Source organism: Lissotriton helveticus, chromosome 4_1, assembly GCF_964261635.1.
Source record: "Lissotriton helveticus chromosome 4_1, aLisHel1.1, whole genome shotgun sequence".
Taxonomy (NCBI): domain Eukaryota; kingdom Metazoa; phylum Chordata; class Amphibia; order Caudata; family Salamandridae; genus Lissotriton; species Lissotriton helveticus.
Window position 1 is genome coordinate 703,901,994 of NC_136063.1, and position 17,216 is coordinate 703,919,209.

At 51.2% G+C, this 17,216-nt stretch overlaps 1 protein-coding gene across 1 annotated transcript in view; it reads left to right on the plus strand.

The window, feature by feature from the left end:
- The window catches only part of PRKDC (protein kinase, DNA-activated, catalytic subunit), a 3,158,350-nt gene that overhangs the window by 2,342,331 nt on the left and 798,803 nt on the right, over window positions 1–17,216 (plus strand). The gene's annotated exons all lie outside the window — the stretch shown is intronic.

Sequence of the window (17,216 nt, forward strand, 5' to 3'; positions counted from 1 at the left end):
TGCCTTGTGTTTAGCTGGTTTTTGACTTAGTTGGCCTGGGATCCTGCTAATCAGGGCATGCAGTTACCATAGAGTTAGAATGGGAACGAAAGAAATGGAGACTAGTACTTTTAGGACACTTCCGGATGGACTAGGGAAAAGCTACTTGAAACTAGGACACTAGGATAGTCAATACCCACAGGAGTACCGAAATACTCGCGTTACCTCACCCACAGGAAGCGGGTGCATAGGTGTCAAAGTGTGTCGGGTTTCTTCGCTGATTCCTATGGAGCCTTGGAGAAAGATGCTGCAGGCGACCAGGAGAGAAGTGTCCGGGTGGATCCAAGGGAGGATCGAGGATGAAGAGTACCTGAAAGCAGAGGGGACAGAGTCTGGGTCACTAGCCAGTGACCAGGAAGGAACCAGGCGATGTCGCGAAGCAATCAGGTGATGTCGTGAAGCTTGTCTCTGCAGCCACGTGGACCAGGAGGTGTCGACGACGACCAGGAGCTGGGCACGGACTGTCCCACGAAGGATCTCTCTGTCGGCGGTGTTGGCTTCCGGATTGGAGTCAACAAGCCTTGGCAAAGGCAACCCACGCAGAAAAGGAAGATGGCTTCTTAATCAGACCAGCATGGTCTGATGGGCTGCTCCTTTTCAGGGGAGCAAGGGCCAGTCTAGAGCAACCAGACCAGCGTTGTAAGTCGAAGGTTTCGTCGTCACAGAGGCCACTAGCCAACGGGCAAGTGACCGGACAGACGCGTCGAGCAGGAAAATGCAGAAGGGCCCCACGCAGAACTCATGGAGTGTGGAGGGCTGATCTTCGGTGCAGTTGGTGCTCGGGGCTAGGGCTTCTCAATCCCCAATGCACAACTTCGAGGGTGCCTCAGAAGTTGCACGGAAAGCAATTCGCTGGCTTTCCAAGATGGCCGGTCCCACGTCTCGTGTCGCCTCCACGGGTCTCAGCTTTGCTGTGGCTGTGGATCGGGCTGAAGGAAGTCTGGAAGTCCGGGTCTTGTCAGGATCTGTGCTCGGGCTCCGGCAAGAGCGTCGACAAAGCAAACCGTTGATCGCTTGTGGTGCCTGCTTGTGCAGGGTGGTCACTCCTTGACCACAAGGGAGATTCTTCAGTCTTCTACGTCGAGTAGAATGTCGAAGGTCCAGAGTTTCGTTTCAAGTTTCAGTCAGGATAAATCTAAAGTCTTGGGACTCAGCTCCTACCTATATACCAAATCTAGGGGCTGTATTACCTGCTAGGTCCCTCCTAAGGGTGGGACCCAGGAAGGGGGTGGTTACACCCCTTTCCCTTTGTCCAGTTTCGCGCCAGAGCTGGGGCTGGAGTGCCCCAGCATCAGTTTGAACTGGACTAGGCATGGGACACCTTGTGTGCCCCAGGCAGTGTCTCATTTCATTCAGCCCTCCCTGCCCCAATACACTATAGCCTGTCTGGGGCGGTGCTAGCACCTCCCTGTGACAGGAAACTGTAGGAGAGTAGGGTCTGCAATCCTATGATCACCCAGATTTTTGCTTTTTGCTGCACTGGTTTACGACTTTCCCTGGCTGTGGGCCTGCTAATCAGACCCACAGCCTAGCTGTTCTCTCTATCCAAATTGTACTTAGGTGCTGAATTGGCACTGGGCCCTCTCCAAGTCCCTGTACCCAGGGCTGAGGTGTACCCAGAAGTCTCCCAGGGGCTGAAGCATGTATTATGCCACCCCTGGGCTGACTAACTAAACTGACACAACTGGCTGCACGACAGCTGGGGCAAGGTGGTGTACTCACCCTTTGCTTTAGATATAGTATACCTATATCTAACCCTAAAAATGGACACACAGATCTCCTATCAGTCACTCCTATGGCAGGCCTTAACAATCCTGAAGGCAGAGTGCTTGGAATCGTGTGAGATGGTGCTCTGGCATGAGCTGAGCCTGTCTGCGGCTTTCGGGATCCATCCCTTAGCCGTTTCCATGATATCGCATACCATATACTCTTAAGTGCATTATAATCCTCGCGGTTATATGCCAACTCTGGTATCGCTTTATCAAAACATGTCGAGTAAGGTGTCATACGAATTGGAATACTAACCCCTCGCCAATTCTGGCGACGGGGTTAGCATTCCACCCTTCTAGAGGGACACGACATGTATGTAACCCCTAACCCCGGTTAAAGTCAAACAGAGCCTCAGCTCCACAAAATGGATGCTGCCACCGAGACACAAGTCTGCCCTCCTGCTGCTGGGAGTCCTCCCAGAGCAGGAGATAAGGACAAAGGGTTTCCTGCCAGGGGCGGTGCCAGCACCGTCCCAGACAGGGTTTTGTGTATTGTAGGTAGGCAGGGCTTTAGAGGAAGGTGACTGCACGTGGCACCCCGGTGCTCACTGTGCATAGGCTGGCTGGAACCAGTTCCAGGGTCACTCCAGACCCTGTGCTTGGGAAAAGCCCGCCAAGGAAGTGGGTGTAACCACCCCCCTCCTAGTCCCACCCCTAGGGCAGGACTTAGTCGCGTGCCAGCCCCTTTTTACAGGATAAAGGTAGGAACTGGCCCCCTTCCAAATCAGATCATCTTTGAATCCTGAAACTACTTTCCACGAAAGGAACTCAAGACTTCTTCCTAAGATTTCTCCCTTGTGACTAAGGAGTAGTCACCCTGCATCCGCAGGCACCATCTTAAGAACACTGCGGTCTGCTGCAAGTCCTTCCTCCGGAATCCGACTGCCCAGCTCAACGAGAACCGGCTTCCCTGGCACCTCTGACCTCTACCCACCTCTACAGCCCAGCTGAGAACCGTGGGTGCGACGAGACCTCGAGGGACCGGCCATCTTCAAGACTGCACGACTTCTTTCCAGCAAGCCCGCCGAGTGAATTCCTGGTGAGTGCTTTGGGGTCCGAGAAGCCCCCACCCTGAGCAGCTCCAGCACCGAAGAGCAGCCCCCCAGCATCTCCACGATCTGCGTGGGGCCCTTCTGCTTTTTGCTGCTCACCGCGTTGTTTGGCTACTAGCCCGCTGGCTTGTGGCCTTCCTGACGACGCCCGACGACATTTCTGCTGCTGGTCTGGTTGCTCCAGACTGGCCCTTGCTTCCCTCCATCGGAGAAGTACCCTGGACCCTCCTGGTCCGCCCAAGACGCCATTTTAGGTCCACCGCGTGGGCCTTGCATTTGCCAAGACTTGTTGCCCAATCCTGGGTCCAGCGACGTCGACAGCAAGAATCTTCGTGGGACAGCTCGCACCTCCATCCTGGTCGCCGACAACGCCTCCTGGTCCGAGAGACTGCAGAGCCCAGCAGCGCCCACTCACCTGACTGCGGTGACTTCGCCCGGTGCCATCCTGGTGCCCATTTAATCACTGGCTAGTGATTCAAGAACTTGGTCCCCTCTGCTTTCAGGTTTTCTTCTTCCTTGATCCAGGCTTGGATCCATCGAACTTTTCTTCACTGGTCGCCTGCCAGCAACTTCTTCCTTCCAGGCTCCTGGTCCGGCAACGAGATCCCCGACGTCTTTTCAGACCTATGCAGCTGCAGCCCCTGGGCTAGGTAACTTCGGCACTCCGGTGTCCCAGCATAGCCTCACTATCCAAGGGTCAGGATCCACTGTCGTTTTCTCCCTACCAGGTCGGGTTCGCCCGTGAACACTAACTTTGTGAATTCTAGCTTCCATAGACTTTGTCCCGCATCCCGCGTGAGAGTGCACACTCTGCACCCGAGTCCCCTGGACCTCCTAGTAGTAATCTAACGATTCCCTAGTCAAGTCCTAGCGATTCCAAAGCCTATTAGAACTGTTACTTACCTGCTAGTAATTCGCATTCCACTTTTAGAGTATATGGTTGTTCGTGCCCCTCGGGCATTTGTGTATAACGTGCTAACTTAAGTATTTTCGTAAGAGTTTTGTTGTGTGCTTAGCTCCCTGTCTCATAAAGAGCCAGGGTAGTCTTGTTATAAATAAATACATTGTTTATTTTCATAACAACTTGTGTGGTGTCCTTTCACTGGGTGTTCAAGGGGTAATGTGATGGTAAAACAGCTGGCTTAACACGCCCTCTAGAGTCTTAGCCTTAGACTGCTCGTATCCATGCTACTAGGATAGCTGGTCTATAAGGTTGACTTACAACCAATCATCAATAAGGGTTGTTTGGACTGATATATAGTGATCACTAGAATAGTGAACACTGCACATCAGGTCAACTTCTCACATTGGTGAGCAGCGGTTGGGATTTGAGCTTGCTGTTGTTTTACCACACATGCCCTAAGAATATCTTGTGAAAGATCACATGAGTACTAAAGGTACATATAACTTAGCTTAGAATACTCTGAGTTCTACTGAACCAGCTGTTGTAGCTCCTAGGGCCTAGCACACCCTAAACTACAACTCTAGCAAGGGATCAGTAGGCAAACATATAGTGTAGGTAAGTGCACCACTTACACCTCACTAGAAAAGCATGTCTACCCAGGGAGATTCTACTGAGACTCCCCTGGTCAGTGTTGACCCTCCACAGGTCACTTCAAGATATGCAGCTCTCAGTTTCCAGGAGATGAGACAGATCTGTGTCTCCAGAAAACTGAAGCAGGGGTCTAACCCCACAATTCCCTTTCTGATAGGTCTCTTAGAGACATATGATGCCAGAGAGCTTTCTCAGTTACATGAGAACATGCCAGCCTTAGAGGGAACCTCTGGGGATCCAGACCTCCCCAACACTGATTCAGCAGTTGAGGAGGGGGATCAGGAGGAACTCTCTGGGGACGAGGTAGACAAAGGTCTTGAGGTAGTCAGAAGGCTAACTAGGACCAACTTAGACTTACTTGGGCTAGGATCTGGGGGACCCCCAGTACTAACCCGAAGTGGGCCTAACCTTGGAGTTAGGAGAGATAGATCTCTTTCTAGGGACTCCAATAGATCTCTGCACTCTAATGCCTCTTCTCAGGGGAGAAGGAATCCTCCACAGAGGAGATTTACTTCCCCTCAGAGAAAAGAGCATGAAGCTAGAATGAGACAAGCTGAACTGAGGATTGAAAGGGAAGAACTTGCCCTGGCCAAAGAGAAGCTTGCCTTTGCTAGAGAGCAGCAGATGAGTGGGCTAGCACCCACTGGTGGCAGCAATCTCCCAAGAGATAGAGAGAAGGGTTTAGATACTAAACACCTGACTAAAATAGTGCCCCCCTTTAAGCAAGGGGATGATATCCAGAAATGGATGGCTGCTCTGGAGAGGGCCTGCACTGTGCAGTGCATTCCCCAGAGTCAGTGGGCAGCTATACTGTGGCTCTCCTTTGATGGTAAAGGTAGAGATAAGCTCCTCACTACAAGAGTGGAGGATGCTAACAATTACCAGGTCCTGAAGAATACACTGGTTGATGGGTTTGGTTTAACCACTGAGCAGTACAGGTTGCTGTTCAGAGACACCCAGAAAACTCAGTCTCAGGACTGGTCTGACTTTGTGGATTGTGCCACTAAGGCTTTGGAGGGCTGGTTGCTGGGTAGCAAGGTTACAGATTACACAGGATTGTATAATCTAATGATGAGAGAACAAATTTTAAACAATTGTCAGAACCAGTTGCTGCACCAGCACCTTGTTGATTCAGATCTGACCTCTCCCCAAGAATTGGGAAAGAAGGCAGACAAATGGGTCAGGACAAGGATCAAGCAGAACCAGAACCAGAACCAGGGTGGTCAGAAGAAAGCAGACCAGAAGGGTAATGTTAAGAATGAGCAAAATGACCAGAAGTCTTCACCAGGTCCCCAACAAGCCAAAGAGGGTGGGGGTCAGGCTTCCCAGAAGAAGAAGACTCAAGAAGGCCAGTCAAAAAGGTGGTGCCAGTACTGCAAAAGTAAATCTCACTGGTTTAGTGAGTGCACCAAAAGAGGAGGACAAACTCCTGCCACTACAGCCCCTAAAGCAACTGCACCCCCTAGTACAGTCAGTAGTGGTAGTGTACCTCCCAAGGCATTAGTTGGGTTAACCTTGGGTACTGAGGGGTCTGACAACTTAGTTGGCACACTCACTCAGGCTGTCCTTGTCTGTACAGGGGATATGGATATGTCCCCTGAAATAAGTCCCAATACTTTGGGCAAATACAGGCAGACACCTTTGATAAATGGCAAAATGGCTCAGGCCTATAGGGACACTTGTGCTAGTGTCACCATGGTGACACCTAACTTTGTGGACCCTGGACAGATCATGCCAGGTACTGATTTCCTGGTGACCAATGCCAGCAATGTCACTACTAGTCATAGTGTGGCAATTGTGGCTTTCTCCTGGGGTGGAGTGAAGGGACAGAAGAAAGTTGTAGTCAGTTCAGACCTCCCAGTTGATTGTTTGTTGGGCAATGATTTGGAGTCATCACAATGGTCAGAAGTGGAGCAGAGGACTCACATGGAAATGTTAGGCTTGCCAGCACATGTGCTTGCTGTGACTAGGTCACAGGCCAGAAAATGCCCCACTGAACAGGTGCTGGATCCTGAAATGATGGACAGACACCTTCCAAGAAGAAGAGCAGTAAGGGTAAGGCTTTGCCTTCCCCCTTACCCCAGGTTGAGGATCAAGTCTCTGAGGAGGCTGATCTGAGAGAACTGAGGGAAACTGAGCCTAAAGAGCTTGAACTTGATCAAGTTGAGTTTCTGGGCTCAGGGGGACCCTCCAGAGCAGACCTGGGGAAGGAACAGTTGAGCTGCCCTTCCCTTGAACCCCTCAGACAGCAGGCTGCTGCTGAGGCTGCAGGGAATGCCACAGGTGCCCACAGGGTATACTGGGAAGATGGACTCCTGTACTCTGAGTCAAGAGACCCCAAGCCTGGTGCAACCAGGAGGCTGGTCATCCCCTTGTCTCTGAGAGGTTTCCTTCTCACCTTGGCCCATGAAATTCCCCTTGCAGGTCACTTAGGTCAGACAAAGACTTGGGACAGGCTTGTCTCACACTTTCACTGGCCCCATATGAATGAGAATACCAAGGAGTTTTGTCGCTCCTGTGTCACTTGCCAAGCCAGTGGTAAGTCAGGTGGCACAACAAAGGCCCCCCTCATACCACTACCTGTGGTGGGGGTTCCCTTTGAAAGGGTGGGGATTGACATTGTTGGTCCAATGGAACCCCAGACAGCATCAGGGCACAAGTTTATACTGGTGGTAGTGGATCATGCCACCAGGTATCCTGAAGCTATTCCCCTTAGGACCACTACAGCACCTGTAGTGGCAAGAGCCCTAGTTGGAGTGTTCTCCAGAGTGGGTTTCCCTAAGGAGGTCGTTTCTGACAGAGGTACAAACTTCATGTCAGGATATCTGACTGCAATGTGGAAGGAGTGTGGTGTGAACTACAAGTTCACCACACCCTACCACCCACAATGCAATGGGCTTGTTGAGAGATTCAACAGGACCCTCAAAGGGATGATTCATGGGCTACCTGAAACTCTTAGGAGAAGATGGGATGTCCTGATCCCCTGCCTCTTGTTTGCTTACAGAGAGGTCCCACAGAAGGGGGTTGGCTACAGCCCTTTTGAGCTTCTGTATGGGCATCCTGTAAGAGGACCCCTGTGTTTGGTGAAGGAAGGATGGGAGAGACCTCTCAAAAAGCCTGCAACCAACATAGTGGACTATGTACTTGGTCTCCGCTCCAGGATGGCTGAGTATATGGAGAAGGCATCCAAAAACCTTGAGGCCAGCCAAGAACTTCAAAAAGCTTGGCATGACCAAAAGGCTGTTCTGACTGTGTACCAGCCAGGACAGAAGGTGTGGGTGCTGGAGCCAGTGGCCCCAGCAGCTCTGAAAGACAAATGGTCTGGGCCCCACACCATCATTGAGCAAAAGGGAGAGGTTACCTACTTGGTGGACCTTGGAACTCCCAGGAGCCCTCTCAGAGTGCTCCATGTTAACAGGCTCAAGGCATATGTTGACAGGAAGGACATGAGCTTGCTCATGGCCACAGATGAGGGACAGGAGGAAGAGAGTGACCCTCTCCCAGACCTGCTCACTCAGAATCCTGATGATGGATCAGTTGATGGTGTTGTCTTTTGTGGCAGCCTCACTGAACATCAGCAACAGGATTGCAGGCAAGTCTTGCAATCCTTCAGACATATGTTCTCTCTGACACCCAGCCAAACTGATTGGTGTACCCATGATGTTGACACTGGAGACAGTCTGCCTGTCAAGAGTAAAATCTACAGACAGCCTGATCATGTTAGAGACTGCATCAAAACTGAAGTGCAGAAAATGTTGGAGCTGGGAGTCATTGAGCCCTCAGATAGCCCTTGGGCTAGCCCAGTAGTTCTAGTGCCAAAGCCTCACACCCAGGGTGGTAAGAGAGAGATGAGGTTTTGCGTAGACTACAGAGGCCTCAATGCAGTCACTAAGACTGATGCCCACCCAATACCAAGAGCAGATGAACTTATAGATAAACTGGCTTCTGCCAACTTCTTAAGTACATTTGATTTGACAGCTGGGTATTGGCAAATCAGGTTAGCTGAGGAGGCCAAACCCAAGACAGCATTTTCTACCCCTGGAGGGCATTATCAATTTGTGGTAATGCCCTTTGGACTGAAAAATGCACCTGCCACCTTCCAAAGGTTGGTGAATCAAGTCCTCACTGGGCTGGATGACTTCTGTGCAGCTTATCTTGATGATATTGCTGTCTTTAGCTCCACCTGGGAGGATCACCTGGTCCACCTGAGGAAAGTGTTAGAGGCCCTGCAAAAGGCAGGCCTCACTATCAAGGCCACAAAGTGCCAGATAGGGCAGACACAGGTTGTATACCTGGGCCACCTTGTGGGTGGAGGCCAGGTTCAGCCACTGGAGAGTAAGATACAGGCCATCAAGGACTGGACTCCTCCAATCACCCAGACTCAGGTTCGAGCTTTCTTGGGCCTGACTGGGTACTATAGGAAGTTTGTCAGAAATTATGGGTCCATAGTGACCCCTCTTAATGACCTGACAAGCAAAAAGATGCCAAAGAAAGTTCAGTGGACAGCAAGCTGTCAGAAAGCATTCAATGACCTAAAGCAGGCCATGTGCACAGCACCTATCCTAAAGAGTCCAGATTACTCCAAGCCATTCATTGTCCAAACAGATGCTTCTGAGTTGGGTGTGGGGGCTGTTCTGTCTCAACTGAATTTTGATGGTAATGATCAGCCTATTGCTTTCATTAGTAGGAGGTTGACACCCAGAGAGAAAAATTGGTCAGCTATTGAGAGGGAGGCCTTTGCTGTGGTCTGGGCCCTGAAGAAGCTGAGGGCCTACTTGTTTGGCACTCACTTCACCATTCAGACAGACCATAAGCCCCTCTTGTGGCTAAATCAGATGAAGGGTGAAAACCCCAAACTGCTTAGGTGGTCCATTTCCCTACAGGGGATGGATTTTACAGTGGAGCATAGACCTGGTACTGATCACAGCAATGCTGATGGGCTCTCCAGGTATTTCCACTTAGAGCAAGAAGACTCACCTGGTCAAGGTTAGTTTATTGTCCCAAAGTTTGGGGGGGGGGGTCATGTAGGAGAGTAGGGTTTGCAATCCTATGATCACCCAGATTTTTGCTTTTTGCTGCACTGGTTTACGACTTTCCCTGGCTGTGGGCCTGCTAATCAGACCCACAGCCTAGCTGTTCTCTCTATCCAAATTGTACTTAGGTGCTGAATTGGCACTGGGCCCTCTCCAAGTCCCTGTACCCAGGGCTGAGGTGTACCCAGAAGTCTCCCAGGGGCTGAAGCATGTATTATGCCACCCCTGGGCTGACTAACTAAACTGACACAACTGGCTGCACGACAGCTGGGGCAAGGTGGTGTACTCACCCTTTGCTTTAGATATAGTATACCTATATCTAACCCTAAAAATGGACACACAGATCTCCTATCAGTCACTCCTATGGCAGGCCTTAACAATCCTGAAGGCAGAGTGCTTGGAATCGTGTGAGATGGTGCTCTGGCATGAGCTGAGCCTGTCTGCTGCTTTCGGGATCCATCCCTTAGCCGTTTCCATGATATCGCATACCATATACTCTTAAGTGCATTATAATCCTCGCGGTTATATGCCAACTCTGGTATCGCTTTATCAAAACATGTCGAGTAAGGTGTCATACGAATTGGAATACTAACCCCTCGCCAATTCTGGCGACGGGGTTAGCATTCCACCCTTCTAGAGGGACACGACATGTATGTAACCCCTAACCCCGGTTAAAGTCAAACAGAGCCTCAGCTCCACAAAATGGATGCTGCCACCGAGACACAAGTCTGCCCTCCTGCTGCTGGGAGTCCTCCCAGAGCAGGAGATAAGGACAAAGGGTTTCCTGCCAGGGGCGGTGCCAGCACCGTCCCAGACAGGGTTTTGTGTATTGTAGGTAGGCAGGGCTTTAGAGGAAGGTGACTGCACGTGGCACCCCGGTGCTCACTGTGCATAGGCTGGCTGGAACCAGTTCCAGGGTCACTCCAGACCCTGTGCTGGGGAAAAGCCCGCCAAGGAAGTGGGTGTAACCACCCCCCTCCTAGTCCCACCCCTAGGGCAGGACTTAGTCGCGTGCCAGCCCCTTTTTACAGGATAAAGGTAGGAACTGGCCCCCTTCCAAATCAGATCATCTTTGAATCCTGAAACTACTTTCCACGAAAGGAACTCAAGACTTCTTCCTAAGATTTCTCCCTTGTGACTAAGGAGTAGTCACCCTGCATCCGCAGGCACCATCTTAAGAACACTGCGGTCTGCTGCAAGTCCTTCCTCCGGAATCCGACTGCCCAGCTCGACGAGAACTGGCTTCCCTGGCACCTCTGACCTCTACCCACCTCTACAGCCCAGCTGAGAACCGTGGGTGCGACGAGACCTCGAGGGACCGGCCATCTTCAAGACTGCACGACTTCTTTCCAGCAAGCCCGCCGAGTGAATTCCTGGTGAGTGCTTTGGGGTCCGAGAAGCCCCCACCCTGAGCAGCTCCAGCACCGAAGAGCAGCCCCCCAGCATCTCCACGATCTGCGTGGGGCCCTTCTGCTTTTTGCTGCTCACCGCGTTGTTTGGCTACTAGCCCGCTGGCTTGTGGCCTTCCTGACGACGCCCGACGACATTTCTGCTGCTGGTCTGGTTGCTCCAGACTGGCCCTTGCTTCCCTCCATCGGAGAAGTACCCTGGACCCTCCTGGTCCGCCCAAGACGCCATTTTAGGTCCACCGCGTGGGCCTTGCATTTGCCAAGACTTGTTGCCCAATCCTGGGTCCAGCGACGTCGACAGCAAGAATCTTCGTGGGACAGCTCGCACCTCCATCCTGGTCGCCGACAACGCCTCCTGGTCCGAGAGACTGCAGAGCCCAGCAGCGCCCACTCACCTGACTGCGGTGACTTCGCCCGGTGCCATCCTGGTGCCCATTTAATCACTGGCTAGTGATTCAAGAACTTGGTCCCCTCTGCTTTCAGGTTTTCTTCTTCCTTGATCCAGGCTTGGATCCATCGAACTTTTCTTCACTGGTCGCCTGCCAGCAACTTCTTCCTTCCAGGCTCCTGGTCCGGCAACGAGATCCCCGACGTCTTTTCAGACCTATGCAGCCGCAGCCCCTGGGCTAGGTAACTTCGGCACTCCGGTGTCCCAGCATAGCCTCACTATCCAAGGGTCAGGATCCACTGTCGTTTTCTCCCTACCAGGTCGGGTTCGCCCGTGAACACTAACTTTGTGAATTCTAGCTTCCATAGACTTTGTCCCGCATCCCGCGTGAGAGTGCACACTCTGCACCCGAGTCCCCTGGGCCTCCTAGTAGTAATCTAACGATTCCCTAGTCAAGTCCTAGCGATTCCAAAGCCTATTAGAACTGTTACTTACCTGCTAGTAATTCGCATTCCACTTTTAGAGTATATGGTTGTTCGTGCCCCTCGGGCATTTGTGTATAACGTGCTAACTTAAGTATTTTCGTAAGAGTTTTGTTGTGTGCTTAGCTCCCTGTCTCATAAAGAGCCAGGGTAGTCTTGTTATAAATAAATACATTGTTTATTTTCATAACAACTTGTGTGGTGTTCTTTCACTGGGTGTTCAAGGGGTAATGTGATGGTAAAACAGCTGGCTTAACACGCCCTCTAGAGTCTTAGCCTTAGACTGCTCGTATCCATGCTACTAGGATAGCTGGTCTATAAGGTTGACTTACAACCAATCATCAATAAGGGTTGTTTGGACTGATATATAGTGATCACTAGAATAGTGAACACTGCACATCAGGCCAACTTCTCACAGAAACCTATTGTCCAAGCCTCCCTCGCTGGAAGGACTCCCAGCAGCAGGAGGTCAGACTTGTGTCTGTGGCAGCAGCATCCATTTTGTGATGCTGAGGCTCTGGTTAACTTTAACCGGGATTAGTGGAAGTAACATGTCTTCTCCCTCTAAAAGGGTGGAATGCTACCCCCGTCGCCAGAACTGGCGAGGGGGTAGTTTTCCAAAGCATATGACACCTTACACGACATGTTTTGATAAAGCCAAATCAAAGATAGCATTTAACCGCGAGGTTCATAATGCACTTTAGAGTATATGTGTGAGAAGTTGGCCTGGTAGGGGATGTTTCCAATTCTGGAACCACCTACTACCTGACCAAACAATCCCCTTATGGTGTCTGGTTGTAAGTCAACCTTATTAGACAAGCTATCCTAGGGGTAGCATGGACTAAGCAGCCTAAAGGCTTAACTTAAGAGGTCGTGTTAAGCGAGCTGTTTTACCACATACAATCCTGTAATACCAAATGAAAGGACACCACACAAGTATATATTATAAAAATATATGTGTTTATTACTAAAAACAATCCCCAGTATTCTTTATGAATAAAGGGGCACAAGCGTTAAATCAAAAGCACTGTTTAAACATACAAAGTTGCACAATTATGGATGAGGGCAGGGGGCCACTCAAACCATATACTAAACAAGTGGTATAAGAGAGGCCACTCGAACAGTGGTTAGGCCTAGGGCCTAGGGAATCGCTGGGAGCAGTCAGGACAAGCAATGCTGAAGTCGGGAATGGCCCTCGGGATTCGGGAGATGTGCGGAAAGCGCACGCATGCACCAATGTTAACCAATGGTGCGTAAAAGTCAAATAGTTAAAGTTTAAGGACACTTCCGCTGAACCTAGAGGAACAAAACTTAACACACAGACCCTAGAGGTGTGCACCAGTGTGGGAACACCGGCGGAGCAAAGTTACCTCACCCACAGGAAGTGGGTGCACAGGGTCGAAGTGGCGTCGGGTTTTGACACGCAGGCTCTTGGTGCTTGAAGCTGAAAGGGCTGCGGGCAGGGTGAAGACGAAGTGTCCGGTGGAGTCCAAGGGTGGACTCAAGTTGTAGAGTACCTGAAAGCAGAGGGGACAGAGTCTGGGTCACTCAGCAGTGACCAGGGTGGAACCAGGACGGAACCAGGCAATGTCGGGCGCAATCAGGTGGTCGTCGAGGCGCTTCTCTTCGCTGTCACGTGGGCTCTGGGGCATCTGCGACGTCCAGGAGCAGGTCACGATCTGTCCCACGCAGGCTCTCACCGTCGGTGCAGTCGGCTTCCGGTTTGGAGCAAACAAGCCTTGGTAAGAGCAATCCACGCGGGATTGGAAGATGGCGTCTCACTCGGACCAGGAAGGTCAGAGTCGGGGCTCCCTTTCAGGGGAGCTGGTGTGGATCTGGAGCAACCAGAATCACGAGTCTTCTTTGGTAGTTCGTCGGCACAGGGACCACAAGCCAGCTGGCAAGTGACCGGGCCAACGCGTTGAGCCAAATCGTGCCAAAGGGCCCCACGCAGCACTCGTCGAGTGTGGAGGGCTGAACTTCGGCTCAGGAGTAGCTCAGGGTGGGGGCTTCTCAAACCCCGGTGTACAGCTTCGAGGGTCACTCGTGGGCTGCACGGTCAGCGTCTCGTGGTCACTTCAAGATGGCGTGCCCCACGCTTCCGGTCGCCTCCACGGGTCTCAGCTTTGCAGGGACTGTGGATCGGGCTGTTAGAAGCTGGGCAGGCTTGATCTCGTCGATCTCAGTCGCTCGAGTTCCGGCGGGAACTGCAACCAAGTAGACGTCGAGGGCTGGATGGTGCCTGCTGCTGCAGGGTGGTCACTCCTTGACCACAAGGGAGATTCTTCGGGCTTCCACGTTGAGATGGAGGGCGAAGGGTCCAGAATATCGTTTCAAATGTTTCTTCCAGGAAATCTGATGTGCATTGGCACTGCTCCCACTCTTATTCGAATCTGGTGGGCGTGATTACCTGCTAGGTCCCCTCCTATGGGTGGGACCCAGGAAGTGGGTGGATACACCCCCTTCCTTTGATCCAGGCCGCCCTGGCACGAGGGCTGGAGTGCCCCAGAACCGGTTTGGCCGGATTATGCAAGGGGCAGCCTTGTGCGCCCCAGGCAGTGTCTGGTTTCTTTCAAACCTCCCTGCTACAATACACTATCTCCTGTCTGGAGGGCGGTGACACCCTCCTGTGACAGGAAACCCTTTGTCCAGGACCCCCTTGACTGGGTTTCGGTCAGCTCCAGGGGTCCAGACATTTGTCTGTGGCAGAGGCATCCATTTTGTGGATCTTAAGGCCTTTGGAGAAATCAACCGCATTAAAGTGAAGTAACATGTCTTACCCCTCTAGAGGGGTGGAATGCCATCCCCGTCGCCAGAACTGGCGAGGGGATGGTATTCCAAAGCGTATGACACCTTACACGACATGTTTTGATAAAGCCAAACCAGAGTTGCTAAATAACCGCGAGGATTATAAGGCACTTAATAGTATATGGTATGGCATTATCCTGAAACAGCTTAGGGATTTGTTCCCGACGGCTGCAGACAGGCTCAGCTCATGCTAGAGCTCCATCTCACATAAAAACCATGCACCCAGCCTCCAGGATTGGTGAGGCCTGTCTATAGGAGTGGCTCACAGGTTTACATGTGTCCAGATATAGGTTTAGACATAGGTATACTATATCTAAGCAAGGGGTGTGTACACCACCTTACCCCAGCTGAGTGATCAGCCAGTTGTGTCAATTTAAGAACCAGCCAGGGGTGGCAAAAGATATGCTGCAGCCCCTGGTAGGCCTTAGTGGCTCCTGTGCCCTGTGCACCTATAGTGCATTCTACAGGGGCTGACAAGGAATCCATTTCCAATTGGTATGTGCCTATAGCACATGTGTCATTAATTTAGTGAGAGAACAGCAGGCTGGGGGTCTGATCAGCAGGCCCACAGCCTCAGTAGTCGAAAACCAGTGAAGCAAAAAGCAAAAATTTGGGGTGACCATAGGATAGCAGACCCTACTCTCCTACACAACCCCCCCCCAAACGCAGGGACATTAAACTAACCTTGACCAGATAAGTCTTCATGTTCTAAGTGGAAGTACCTGGAGAGACCATCTGCATTACCATGGTCAGTCCCTGGGCGGTGCTCCACTGTAAAGTCCATCCCCTGTAGGGAAATGGACCACCTGAGCAGTTTGGGATTTTCACCCTTCATCTGATTAAGCCATAGGAGGGGCTTATGGTCTGTTTGCACCAGGAAGTGAGTTCCAAACAAGTAGGACCTCAACTTCTTTAATGCCCAAACCACAGCAAAGGCCTCCCTCTCAATGGCTGACCAACGTTTTTCTCTTGGGGTTAGCCTCCTGCTAATGAAAGCAATTGGCTGGTCTTGACCATCTTGATTAAGTTGTGAGAGTACAGCTCCCACCCCCAACTCAGAAGCATCTGTCTGAACAATGAACTGTTTGGAGTAGTCAGGACTCTTTAGGATAGGTGCAGAGCACATGGCCTTCTTCAGGTCTTCAAATGCCTTCTGACAGCTAACTGTCCACTGAACCTTTTTTGGCATCTTCTTGGATGTCAAGTCATTTAATGGTGTCACTATAGACCCATAGTTTTTCACAAACTTTCTGTAATACCCAGTCAGGCCCAAGAAGGCTCTGACTTGTGTCTGGGTAACTGGAGGAGCCCAGTCCTGTATGGCCTGGATTTTGCTTTCCAGTGGCTGAACCTGGCCTCCACCTACTAGGTGGCCCAGGTATACAACCTTACTCTGCCCTATCTGGCACTTTGTGGCCTTGATAGTTAGGCCTGCCTTTTGCAGGGCCTCCAAAACTTTCTTCAGGTGGATCAGGTGATCCTCCCAGGTGGAGCTAAAGACAGCAATATCATCCAGATAAGCTGCACAAAAGTCATCCAACCCAGTAAGGACTTGGTTCACCAACCTTTGGAAAGTGGCAGGTGCATTCTTCAAACCAAAGGGCATTACCACAAACTGATAATGTCCACTAGGGGTAGAGAATGCTGTTTTGGCTTTTGACTCCTCAGCTAGTCTGATTTGCCAGTAGCCAGCTGTCAGATCAAATGTGCTCAGAAACTTGGCAGAAGCCAATCTGTCAATGAGCTCATCTGCTCTTGGAATGGGGTGAGCATCTGTCCTAGTGACAGCATTGAGACCCCTGTAATCCACGCAAAACCTCATTTCTCTCTTACCATCTTGGGTATGAGGTTTTGGCACCAGGACTACTGGGCTGGCCCATGGGCTCTCTGATGGCTCAATCACTCCAAGCTCCAACATCTTTTGCACCTCAGCCTTGATGCAATCCCTGACATGATCAGGTTGCCTGTAGATCTTATTCTTGACAGGCAGACTGTCACCAGTGTCCACAACATGGGTACACCAGTCAGTTTGGCTGGGTGTGAGTGAAAACATTTGCCTGTGAGCCTGCAAAACTTGTCTGCAGTCCCTCTGTTGCTGGTCAGTGAGGCTGCCTGCCAAGGCTACTCCATCAACTGAACCATCATCAGGGTTCTGGGAAAGCAGGTCTGGGAGAGGGTCACTCTCTTCCTCCTGTTCCCCATCTGTGGCCATGAGCAAGCTCATGTCCTCCCTGTCTACAAATGCTTTCAAGCGATTCACATGGATTACCCTGTGAGGGCTCCTGGGTGTTCCAAAGTCTACCAAGTAGGTGACTTCCCCTTTCTTCTCAATAATAGGATAGGGTCCACTCCATTTGTCTTGGAGTGCTGCTGGAGCCACTGGCTCCAGTACCCATACCTTCTGTCCTGGTTGGAACTCTACCAGTACAGCCTTTTGGTCATGCCAAGCTTTCTGCAATTCTTGGCTGGCCTCCAGGTTTTTGGATGCTCTTTCCATGTACTCAGCCATCCTGGAGCGGAGACCAAGTACATAGTCCACTATGTCTAGTTTGGGCTTTTTGAGAGGTAACTCCCATCCTTCCTTCACCAAACACAATGGACCTCTCACAGGGTGGCCAAACAAAAGTTCAAAAGGGCTGTAGCCAACCCCCTTCTGTGGGACCTCTCTGTAAGCAAAGAGC